At 44.2% G+C, this 11799-nt stretch overlaps 1 long non-coding RNA gene across 1 annotated transcript; it reads right to left on the reverse strand.

Annotated features, from left to right (window-relative positions):
* Positions 1 to 234: 234 nt before the first annotated feature.
* Positions 235 to 8276, reverse strand: LOC122464118. Its single transcript, XR_006288014.1, has 2 exons — positions 7975 to 8276; positions 235 to 849 (listed from the first exon to the last, which is right to left on the reverse strand). It is a non-coding gene; the product is annotated as an uncharacterized LOC122464118 (long non-coding RNA).
* Between the last annotated feature and the right edge of the window lie 3523 nt (positions 8277 to 11799).

Below are 11799 nucleotides of genomic sequence, written 5' to 3' on the forward strand. Positions count from 1 at the left end.
TAGTCTTTGTTTTTCAGTAACAGGACTGAACAAGCCAAAGTTAGTTTTGTCTTGCAAAATACCTTGGAGCAAATGTGCCGTTCAACACACGTAAATAAAGGTGGGTCAGGGATTGATGCTGCAAACCATTACTAAGTGAGTAGCCTTTGCCCATGTGTATTGTATTGATGGTGCTTCGCTCTAGTTGAATAACTGAAAGTTGCAAATCAAGGTACATTTATAGTTCAAACAACATTTGACGAGAAATGTTTAATATATAGACATTAATACCCTTTCTGGTTCTAGCCAGTCAGCAGATGCCAGGTAGACCATTGTGGCTTAACAAAGAGGCTTAGTTACAGGAAAATAAGGTTAGTTAGAACCCTACACTTTTCCAACTGAAGGCCTGTGAACAGAATTTGTTAGCCTCTTGTCTGCCATAAAAGAAGGGTATACACAGCTAATGGATAATGAGAAAAGGATCAGCCAGCTGAAGAACTAAGCTTCCACACCATTTGATGGCTGGTTCTCAAATATTTCCTCACCAAGGGAAATACAGAAAATCAGATTAGATCATCTTTTGGACCCTTCTGGCCTTAAAAACAAAAAAATATGAATGTCTATTGCCTCTAGGGAATCTATTTTTCATGGCCTGCTTTTGGGGCAGCAATGCTACCCTGGGTGAGAGGAAACAGCCAGGGTTACCATGCTACAGCAGCCTTTGCAAGCCAACATTCTCTCCAAGGGGACATGGCTGCCAGCTGAAAGCCACCATTTTTTCTGCTTTATGGTTTGTCAACAGTTGTGGATTACTAATGGTCCTGGGGCCCCCATCCTTTCTCCTCTTTTCATCCTCTGTAGTTCAAGCATCTGTGTGCACAAAGGGTGAGATAAAGAGGAGTCAGCCTTCACCCCTGAAATCACTGTAGTGTAATACAGGGTGACATGTCGTATGATAACAAAATCCAGCAAATATACAAGTAGAAAAGAGCCTAAATGGCTGCATTCGAGACAAAGCACAGCAGAACTTCAGAGTTATGAACACCAAAGTTACTAACTGACCAGTCAACCACACACCTCATTTGTAACCGGAAGTACACAATCAGGCAGCAGCAGAGACCAAAAAAACCACACCACACTGTGCAAATAGAGTACAGTGTAAACAAATTACTAAAAAAGGGAAAGTTTAAAAAGATTTTACAAGGTAAGGAAACGTTTCTGTGCTTGTTTAATTTAATTTTTCTTCCGCATAGTAACGTTTCAAAGCTGTATTAAGTCAATATTCAGTTGGAAATTTTTGAAAGAACCACCATAACATTTTGTTCAGTGTTATGAACAACCTCCATTCCCAAGGTGTTCATAATTCTGAGGTTCTACCGTAGGACATTCAAGGATGTCTCATCAGTACTTTCACTTGCAGATGCTGCCTGCTCCAAAGAATTCCACCTCCTTGATCACCATGATGACACTGCAGACTCAAAGTATCTGCCAGCATCGATCAAAAGTGAGGTCTATGTGCCATTATTGAAGACAACAATCACCGGGCATACTTAGATGGCCAAAATTTTCAGAATGGCTCAGCACCCGTAACTGTGGCCAGGTATTCAAAAGAGCTCAGCATGTTGAGTGTGCATTGGGAGCTGAGCTCTTTTGAAGATATGGTCATAAGCATCACTATGGGAACAGCAGGGTGAGTACTTTTGAAAATCTGGCCTCAGCTGTGGTGCTGAGCACGTGAATATCTGTCCCTGGGCACTGTGGAAAATCTGGCCCTGTTTATGCACAGCCATAAGAATTAACAGAACCTAAAATGGAAGCTCAGGTTGTACAGATTTAGTCCAGACCTGCCCACCTGAAATGGGCATGTCTTGCCTACTTAGAACATTTCTGTCGGGGCTCTGGGGGCATGGGTCGATGTGGTGGGCTGGGTTTCAAGGGTCTCAACAATGCAGTTCAAGTTCAGTCTAGAGAATCAAAGCCAGGAGCAGCAGTCTGTACACAAAGTGTCACACAGCAGAATCAGGCTGGAGTTGAGGTCAATGAGCCACATCAGGTCAGAGCCAAGTGAATCAGCTGAAGTAGGATCAGTGGAACAGAGGCAGGGTGAGAAGTCAGGAGTGGACCACAAGCAAGGCCAGGTATCAGGAGCAGGGCCATGAACCAGGAGCAAAGCAAGGTATCAGGAGCACACAGCAAGATCTGTTTGCAGCACCAAGCTGGGATCCACCTAGTTGCAGACAGCCTCCAAATGTTCCCTCTAGGTCTTAAACAGGGCCAATCAGGGAACATGGTAGACTCTGCCCATCAGGACCAATGCAAGCAGGCAATCCAGTGGTTCTTGAACCTATAGGGCACATATGATGCTGTTCCCTCCTTTGCCAGAGTGGTCAGGTGATAACGTGGACACAGCAACTGTTCTGGAGCCAGTAGAGCTGGGTTCCAGAGCCTCATTTCTCCACCAGCCTCCTCTAAGGTCTTGCTAACACATTGGCTCTCTCTGCTACCCTCTACCAAGCAAAGAGATTCTGTCCTGCTTCAAGGTATATTTCTCTCTCCTCTTCCCCCCGCCCCCCAAAATGCGGTCAGAGTGAGGACCTGAGCACAGAGATAAGGGAAGAGGTTGTCTACATGGGAAACAGAAGACTTCTAAATAAAACCAAAAGGATGAGGACACCAGCTCATTGTTTCTTGAGGACATCAGGAATGCTGCTGACAAAAGTAAAACCCACCCACTCACTGACCATCTAACAAATCAAAAGCAGCAAATGCAGAGCCAGATGGTGGATCCAGCTGAGTGGGTAGACAGGCTAGTGTAGAAGGAACAGTTCTGAGAACAAGAGAGGGCCAGATGATCAGAAAGTCACTGAGGTTCAAAAGCAGTAGTTGCTCACAGATGTCCAATGTTTTCAGTTATAGTGGCCAGTAACATCTCTAATCAACTGTTTAACATCACGGAGCAAGCAGCTGCACAGACAATAGAAGGTAGAAGTTAGTGTGAAGAGTTCAGCAGTTCAGATTTGAGAATGCTAACATTAATTGTCAAGAAAATAAACAAAATAGATCAATGGCCAGACTAATTGTTGTTTTTGGCCTGCTGTAGACAAAGCTATCTATTGCTACAGTAAATCAGAATCTATTTCTGCAAAGCTGACAAACAGATGTGGACAATGAAATAAAGATCATGTTCTGCCAAGGAACAAGAGACTGCCCTTTGCAGTAATGTAATGCAATCTGAATGGGTGATAAACCACAGAGACTGTGAGAAACGAAGGCACACACCAACTCCAGACACAACAGATAGTGAGTAAGAAATACCTAGGCAATTTCAGACTTCGCTAGAACAGCTGGTCTGTGTTGCTGAAAGAATCAGTGCTGTCAAGTCACAGTGAAGCACGTGTTTCACTGTGACTTATAGTTAGTGACTGTAACAAGTAATCAACAGATAAATGCCACATAGGGCTTCTAAGTAGCAGGCAGCACCTAGTGGATGCCACAGACAATATATAGTTCATGCTACATAAGTGACATTAGGTAAATCTGGCTTGGCAGCAGGAATAAATAGGATAAAACAAGAGTGGCACAGATAAGATGCCACAATGAGATCAGTAGATATTTAATGGTGACACCTTGCCCCCACTAGCAGTTTGATCCTGAGGAGACCTCTTTAAGACTGTGGGCTAGATTCTCAGCTGCTGCAAATCAACATAGCGCTATCAAAATCAATCAGCTGAGAATTTGGCCCATAGACTTCAATTGGACACTGGAGTTACAGCTACTGAGCACCTCTCCAGCTCAGGCCCCATAGAAGCAAAGTGGCCCATCTCAAGGGCTATATATTAACCATCTGTCTCTTGTGCACATGCAATCCTTGCCAGTCTATGTGACAATAGCAAGTGAGACAACAATACTGTGGCTGCATTCCACTGATATGTCAAAGGAGCCCTCTGTTTCAGTCATATGCATGTTTAGAGGACACATCAGAGAGCATGTGAGCAGAGGTTGCATACTGATGTATAGTTATGGTCTATACATCTGAACTAGGTACATGCTGCGTGTTACATAGTATGTATGAGACATAGCTAGAGCCACATGGTAAGTAATAATCTTACGATTAAGTAATAATCCTAGGATGCGCAACATCCCTAATAAATCAAAAGAAGCCTGACATCAGTTTACGTTGCTTACACTAGTGAGCTGCTCTCACACATTTCTCAGGTAATCAGTGAGAAGACAAACTTCAGATGCGTCAACGTATCCACGGTAATGCGATACAGGTGATTAACACAACCTTCCAAGGAGAGGATTCATTGCTTATTTTATCACATTATACTTAATGAGCTTGGATGTCTGCTTCTGTCATCATGCACAATGGTCCTGTTATGAGACCACGCGCTGCTTTGTGTATCAGGTAGGTATTCACTGTTGCTCTAATCAAAGGGCACTGGCAGAAAAGTACAGCTGAAATTTCATCAACACCCAGTAACTACATCACTATTTCCCCCCTCCCCCCAATATAGAATTGGTGTGTTCTTGTGGGAGGAACTGTGGAACTTGTCCCTTCTGGAAGTCTGTCAGACCCTGGCTTTTGTTAGTCTCAAAGAATGCTGCAAGGCTAGTTTTTTCTAGGGATGTCTTTACCAGATGTGCTTAAGCTAAGGCACTGTTCTATATTTTCCTGTTGTTAGAGTGGATAATAGGGAAAACGAAGGTCCATATTTTAGGTATAGCATAGTGCAGTATTAATAAAATAATAAATACTACAATATGAGTCGAAAGCCAGGATCTGAATCTAAACTCCTTCAAATTTCAAGATTCAGCAGGCGGTGTTTTGAATTTGAACTCTGCAACCAGACCCACCTCAGTTATTTTCGTTTAGGGTCAGATCCAAAACAAGGAGGATCAAGTTCTACCATCTGGATCTAGCCTAAGGCAGCAGCAATCTGGTGACCACAACTGATCACATGAATTTTCAACCACAACGGGGCTGACATCTCACAAGAGCACCACAGACGTTTTTGGTATCTTTAAGTTGAATTCAAACTCAGCCCTGAACTTAAGCCTTGATTCATCTTTGAACTGAGCACATCCCCAGCCTAAACCTAATCTGGATCCAAACACACTGTCCCCAGCCCACCTCTAAAAGACAGCTGTCATGAAATAGCCAGGTATGGTATAGGTGTCTAGGACAAATATGAATAGCAATTGTTGACTCAAGATTTATTGCTGCAGACATCTCAAAGGAGGCATTTTCCCTATGGATGAATCACACTTGTCCAGTCAGGCCCATGGCATTATTACACTATTTCCCCACAAACCCTCACCTTGCCAGAACCTTAAAGATAAATACAGAACCATAAATACAGAAGCAGCAGGATTTATTCTATTCATATAAACAAGGAAAGCGAAACATAAGACATGCAGATATACCTTATTAGCTTCGTCTAAAGCAGCTCATTGTGGGGCCTACATTAACGGTTCTCAGCTACGCTGTCTGCCTGATGGCCAGCAGTCAGGCAATATCCACCACCTACAGCTGTTGTCTACAAAGACACAGCTGACAACAGCTTGTGACTTGCTGTTCTGTTGCCCTGATCAAGCTGTTCTGAGGCTGACTGAATCTGTGTCACTGCATGCCATGACTATGCCACTTGGTTTAATTAAGATGCTGTCACAATTGAGCTGCCTACAGCCGACAATTTATACCTACCAGTGTGATGTAACCTCAGTGGACACACTACTGAGCTCTGTGTCAGTCTATAGGCTGATACACAGAAATCAATCATGTGTGAGATTATTCCTGTAAGGATAAAGCCACTCACATGTATATACCATGACATTTATGCAACATGGTCCTCCAGCCACCCTTCATTGAACTACCTGTCACATAACACTGACTATGTCATATTGCAACACAAAGAGTTTGGAGCCATGAATGCCGCACTGTTTTAGCAGCATCCTTGCCCCTGCTGTCCTCTCCACTGAGGACACTTCTCTCATCCTGGATCTATTATGACGTACACCCCTTGAAGATATCAGTGCCATCACCATGTTGTGGTTGTATTTTAATGTTTGAGTAGGGTTGCTACTGCATGCCTCAATTTTGGCATCACTTATATAGTTTCCCTACTTAGTCCATCTGAAAGCTGGGAATAGAAATTAAGTTGCTGGGTCCTTCCTCTCATTGGTGAAAACTACATTTAGCGTCTAGGTACAAAATGGAGGTGAAGGCACTTCCTCATTTTCCCCACTCTTCCTCTTCCTGCCTGGGTCAGTTTGCACAGTGCTTTGACAATATGAAAGTGCCATGTATCATTTGTTAGAAGTACACGTCACCAACGGTCACTACTAGCACAGGGCCACATAGCACACAGAGCTGACATCCACTGTTTGCTCTCTCGCTCTACTGCATCCACCCTTGTGACATTTGGGCATATGAGAGAAATTAAGAACAATTACAAATCAGACTGCACCCAATACATCTCAGTGGCTCCCAGGCCTGACCCCAGGGCGAATGAACAATGTTCCTTTGTCCCAAAGCAATGGTAGTGGAGGTCTCCGCTGATCGGCTGTAGTACTGAAAGGCCATGAACACATTTAACAGGTTTCAGAGTAGCAGCCGTGTTAGTCTGTATTCGCAAAAAGAAAAGGAGTACTTGTGGCACCTTAGAGACTAACACATTTATTTCAGCATAAGCTTTCGTGAGCATCCGATGAAGTGGGCTGTAGCTCACGAAAGCTTATGCTCAAATAAATTGGTTAGTCTCTAAGATGCCACAAGTACTCCTTGTCTTTTTGCGAAGACATTTAAGATCCTGAATAATCTACTCCTCTAAATACATACCACTCTTCCTTGGGCACCATCGTCCCCTTCAACGAGCCTCTAGGTGCTTTACCAGGGCATACTTCTGATGCGGATTGACACACTGTTACACAGTAGGTTTGCATAGCGAGTGTTTACAGGGGTTGGGCTTTGGAGCTGTGATGTTCAATAAATGGCTGCCATAATCTGTTATGAATGAGTAAATAGGGCTTGCCTCATGCAGGGTGTGGTCATATTGATACTATCGCTGCATGTATAGCTTCAGGACAAAGGGCACTCTTGTAACAATTGTGTGTAATTGTATATTTGGCAGTTTGAGGTGATAGCATGTGTCCACATGAAGGGACAAGAGTGGCAATGTAACACGTGACCCCACAGAGAGGGCGCAGGATGATAGCAGTACCGGCTCCTGCATATGCCTTTGACAGACGTATTGCATAGGGCCTGCTCCAAGTGCGATTGTCTGGAGCCACCCATCCTGGCTCTTGTATTCTTATCAGTGCTTACCTGTAGATCTCTATTTACAGTAGGCCAGCTTGTCAGTTAAGCAACATGCAATATTGTAGATACAGCCATGTACATTAACTGAAAGGAGAGGCCATCCACTGCCCAGTCTCTACACTTTTAACTGTAAAGTTGGCTCCCTACAACTTCTATAGTGTGTTTCAATTCAGATACAGCTAGTTCAAGAGTGGAGCTGGGATCTTCAAAGGAGCCTTAAGCAGGTAGGTCAAATAGCTCTGAGCACCTTAAGTGGAAATTACCTGCACAAAGTCAATGGCATCGGGGCACCTACCTGCCTTAGGCTCCACTGAAGCACCCAGCTTGAGTCACTATGTTCCTCTTCTTGCCCCCAAATGCACCCTGTGTTCTTTGTGTAGGTCATCTTTGGCCATACATTACAACAGTTTTTTAGACTTACAGCCATGCCACTCAGGACATCCCATAGGTTTGCATCCATCAGCCATGCTTCTTGAAGGAGATCAGCATTAGCTGCAAGGTAGCACTTCCTCCTCTCTCCCAGAGGCTCTTAAAATGAAGTTCTATTCATAGAAATCAACCTCAATCACAATGAGTTACCACCACACTATTACCTGTGTGCACACGCAAATCCAAACCCAAAATTCTGTTACACTTTCCCCCTGTCTCTGCAAACCCATTATAGGTCCTTTTACCTGGGTTGATTCATACACAAGGCTCTATACTACATCAACCTGCACTCCACAGGTTTGCATTGCTGAGATTTAGGCCCACCTGTAACATCTCTAGGAGATGGATTTCCTGTTGCTGATGCTGCTTTGCCTGTGTGTTGCCATTGTTGGTCATGACTCCACTTCAAAAGGATTATTTCCCTCAGCCTATTTTCCAGATGAAATTAACCACAAGGACAAATATGTACAGCCAAAGACTCTGTCCAGAGAGCAATAAGCTTTCCTCCCCCACCCTAGCTTATACTTACTATTTCTACAAGAACAAATTGAGCCTAGTCCTAGCTAATCCACCTGCTGGAGTGTCACTGATTTTTATGTCTGGTAAAATGATCTAATTCACCTCAGCTGGGGTGATGCAATCATACATCCCACCTGGACAAGTTTCCTGATTTCTTGCACTGAAGTGAGTGGCCTTTGTTCTACTCAGAGAGGAAGACTGTTAACCCTCCTCTTCCAACTCCTAGAGGGAGCCTCCTGCCTGCGCTAGAACACAGGAACTGGCTGGCTAATGCTTTCAGCTTCCCACCTTCAGCCTTTCATTCCCAATAAAGAAAAGGAACAAAAATGAAAACTCTGAGTTCACACAGTGTTAAAAGGAAGTCAAATATTCTTCTTATAGTCAGCAAAGCATCTTATGACACATTACTTTTCATGTGCCCTTTGATCTAAAAATAATGTCTATGATTTTAAAAATCATGCCTGCTGTGAGTAGGGTTGCTCTGCTTTAGCTGCTTGCCTTGTTTTCCACAACTTTGCTTTGGTTGACCTTTTATTGGTTCCATTGTGCAATGAAGAATCATACTCAGATTCCTTCACAAAATGGGCACTGTTTATTTAACACACACAAGGTGACTATCACAGGGAGGGGTAGAGATCATGACAGCCGGTCAAAACCATTCAGAAGCTAGCATTCTTCTCCCAGGTAGTTATGCAAACCTCTGTCTCCAGACTTAACCATAGGTGCGGGCTAGAACATTATTAGCAACAATATGGGCAACTGACTTCCCCCCTGTGCCCCTGCTTCCCCTCTCACCCTTTGTCTCTGGATAGGCTCTTTGGGACAGGAACTACTATTGATTTTCACATTGCCTAGTACAACGGGGCCCTGCTCCAAGCTGGGGCCTCTTGGCACTGCCATAATGTTACTAATGCTAGAAAGATGTCATCTATTTCCAGGCATCTATTTCTAGACAACAGGAAATGACACCTGGTGCCAATGTTCCCTCTAATTTTTGACAGGCTGTGTGCCAAAAAAATTCTTCTGTTCAAATTGTTGTGCTTCTGTGCAAATTTTTGTGCGCGCGGTGTTTCGCCATGTGCGCGGGGTTTAGGAGCTGTTTGCACACGCACACAGCTTAGAGGGAACAGTGCCTGGTGCTCTAGTTGACCCATCAGTGATCATTAACTTATTTATACACAGCAGGCTCCATTGCTTAAATGCAAGAAGACAAGTGTACAAATCTAGAGAACAATGAATGAGAGCAACAGTCATTAACACATCAAAGCCGGATAATAAATGCAGGGCAGCTCATCCTATGGAGCTGACTGACTTCATGTATTGTGGAGTTTTTAAAATTTCCCTACCCAACATTTGTCAGAAGAACACTACTCCTGTGGGGCTTAGCTCTGTATGAAGGGAGCCTTTATGGTTTAGGCTGCTTTGCACTGTGCTGGTGATCCCAGACATATTTAAAAGCAGCGACTGGGGGAATCCCTGGGTGGTACAGATCCAGCCACCCTTTGCTAAACCCTGCTGTAGGGGATAAGACTGGATGTAGCTGGAGCACTGCTTCACTCTGGGAATTTCTGGGCTGCTGTATGTAAAGGTGGTCCAGTTTAGGATCTGGCCTATACCAAGCGTCAGTGTATGAAACAAAGGATTTATCTGCTGCTATGCTAGTTAGGATTAAAACTTCAGGGCTATCAATCAGACTAGGGCTCTGAACTTCAAGATCCTCATATGAAAGAGGCAATGGATGCTCTGTTTAACGATTAAGTTTAATAACACCCCGGTGAAGTAAGCGGGAAATCTATAGATTTCTGTCACTGGCCACTGAAATGTAGTAATGTTCAGTGTGGAATACAGTCGAAGTTTAACAGTGAACAGCAGTGCTTTACAAGCATTTAGGACAGGAAGTGAAGAATACTCTATTAATTTGAAACTGGGGAGTGGGGATTTGCATGGACAATGAAAAAAAAAAAATGACCTGATCTGGAATTTAGCCAAGACAGCGTAATGAACACCCTTTTCCTTATGGACATTACCAGGGGATTTGTAGTGGCTGCAAGCAGCCACTACCCCCATTCAAAGTCTCATCCAAAGGATGGGTCCTGCAGCGGCACAGAACTCTAGAGCGCCATACCGGGGTATTGAGTCTATCCAGACTGACAGGTTTCAGAGTAACAGCCGTGTTAGTCTGTATTCGCAAAAAGAAAAGGAGGACTTGTGGCACCTTAGAGACTAACACATTTATTTGAGCATAAGCTTTCGTGAGCATCCGATGAAGTGAGCTATAGCTCACGAAAGCTTATGCTCAAATAAATTGGTTAGTCTCTAAGGTGCCACAAGTCCTCCTTTTCTTTTTATCCAGACTGAGACATTAAGAATGCCAGCTGCTGAGTCACCCACCCCACTTCTTGTAGCACGGAGGTAATTCCTGGCAGTCTCCCATCCAACCCTTCCCCCTGCCCCACCAACCAACCAACCAAGCCTCTTCAACACCCCCCCGCCCCCCCCCCCGGGACCAGCCCTGCTTTTCTTGTGCAAACCATTGGGATCTTCTCATACCTCAAGGTAACATGAAGAAGCTTTTCCCCAGTGCATGGTATTGCACAGTTAGGCACATTTAAGGCATTTTACATTCTCTTTTTATGCATCCATCATTGGCCACAATCCAAAACAGGGTAGCAGGTAGGTGGACCATTGGAATTGCCCTTCTGGAACAGATCAATATAAATGAATCAGCTGCTGGACCCTTTTGCTTAGAAAGCTATCCTCTGAGTAATGATTTCTCATTGCAACTTACTCATGCAGTGGTATTGCTTTAATAAGTCATGAGGACATCAGGACATTGATAATGGCACCAGTTTAATGCATTGTCAAGGGAGGCCCTGTGCGAAACAGGCAGCCAGCTGAGAAAGAATAGAGTTAGGACTGAATCAATTTAATTATATTCCAGCTAACATGCTAGTGCCAGGATGCTCACTTTTAAAACCCATACAAAATAAGCATTATGACCTCTTCACAAATCTCATAGTCTGATTAATTTAGCTTAATCAAGAAGTCACAGAGTCACAGTGGCTGCTTCCTTTTGCTTCTTGGCAAATCATTTGTTGGGTTGGAAAAGACTTTGTTTTGCTACTGATTTGCTTTCTATTGCACAACCTACAAGCTTCATGAAACAAAATGAGTATTTCCTGTGTGCCTGATCCCCAGTCCATTGAACTAAATGAAGACCCTTTGCATTGACCTAAATAGCCTTTGGATCATATTCATTCCCTTCTGCTAGACCAGGGGTGGGCAAACTTTTTGGCCCGAGGGCCACATTGGGGTTGTGAAACATTATGGAGGGCCACATAGGGAAGGCTGTGCCTCCCCAAACAGACTAGCCCCAATCCCCTCTCCATCCCTCCCACTTCCTGCCGCCTGACTGCCCCCCTCAGAACCTCCCACCCATCCAACCCCCTCTGCTCCTTGTCCCCTGACTGCCCCCTCCTGGGACCCCACCCCCTATCCAATCCCCCCTGCTCCCTGTTCCCTGACTGCCCCAACCCCTATCCACACCCCTG

This window comes from Chelonia mydas, chromosome 1 (genome assembly GCF_015237465.2).
Source record: "Chelonia mydas isolate rCheMyd1 chromosome 1, rCheMyd1.pri.v2, whole genome shotgun sequence".
Lineage (NCBI taxonomy): Eukaryota > Metazoa > Chordata > Testudines > Cheloniidae > Chelonia > Chelonia mydas.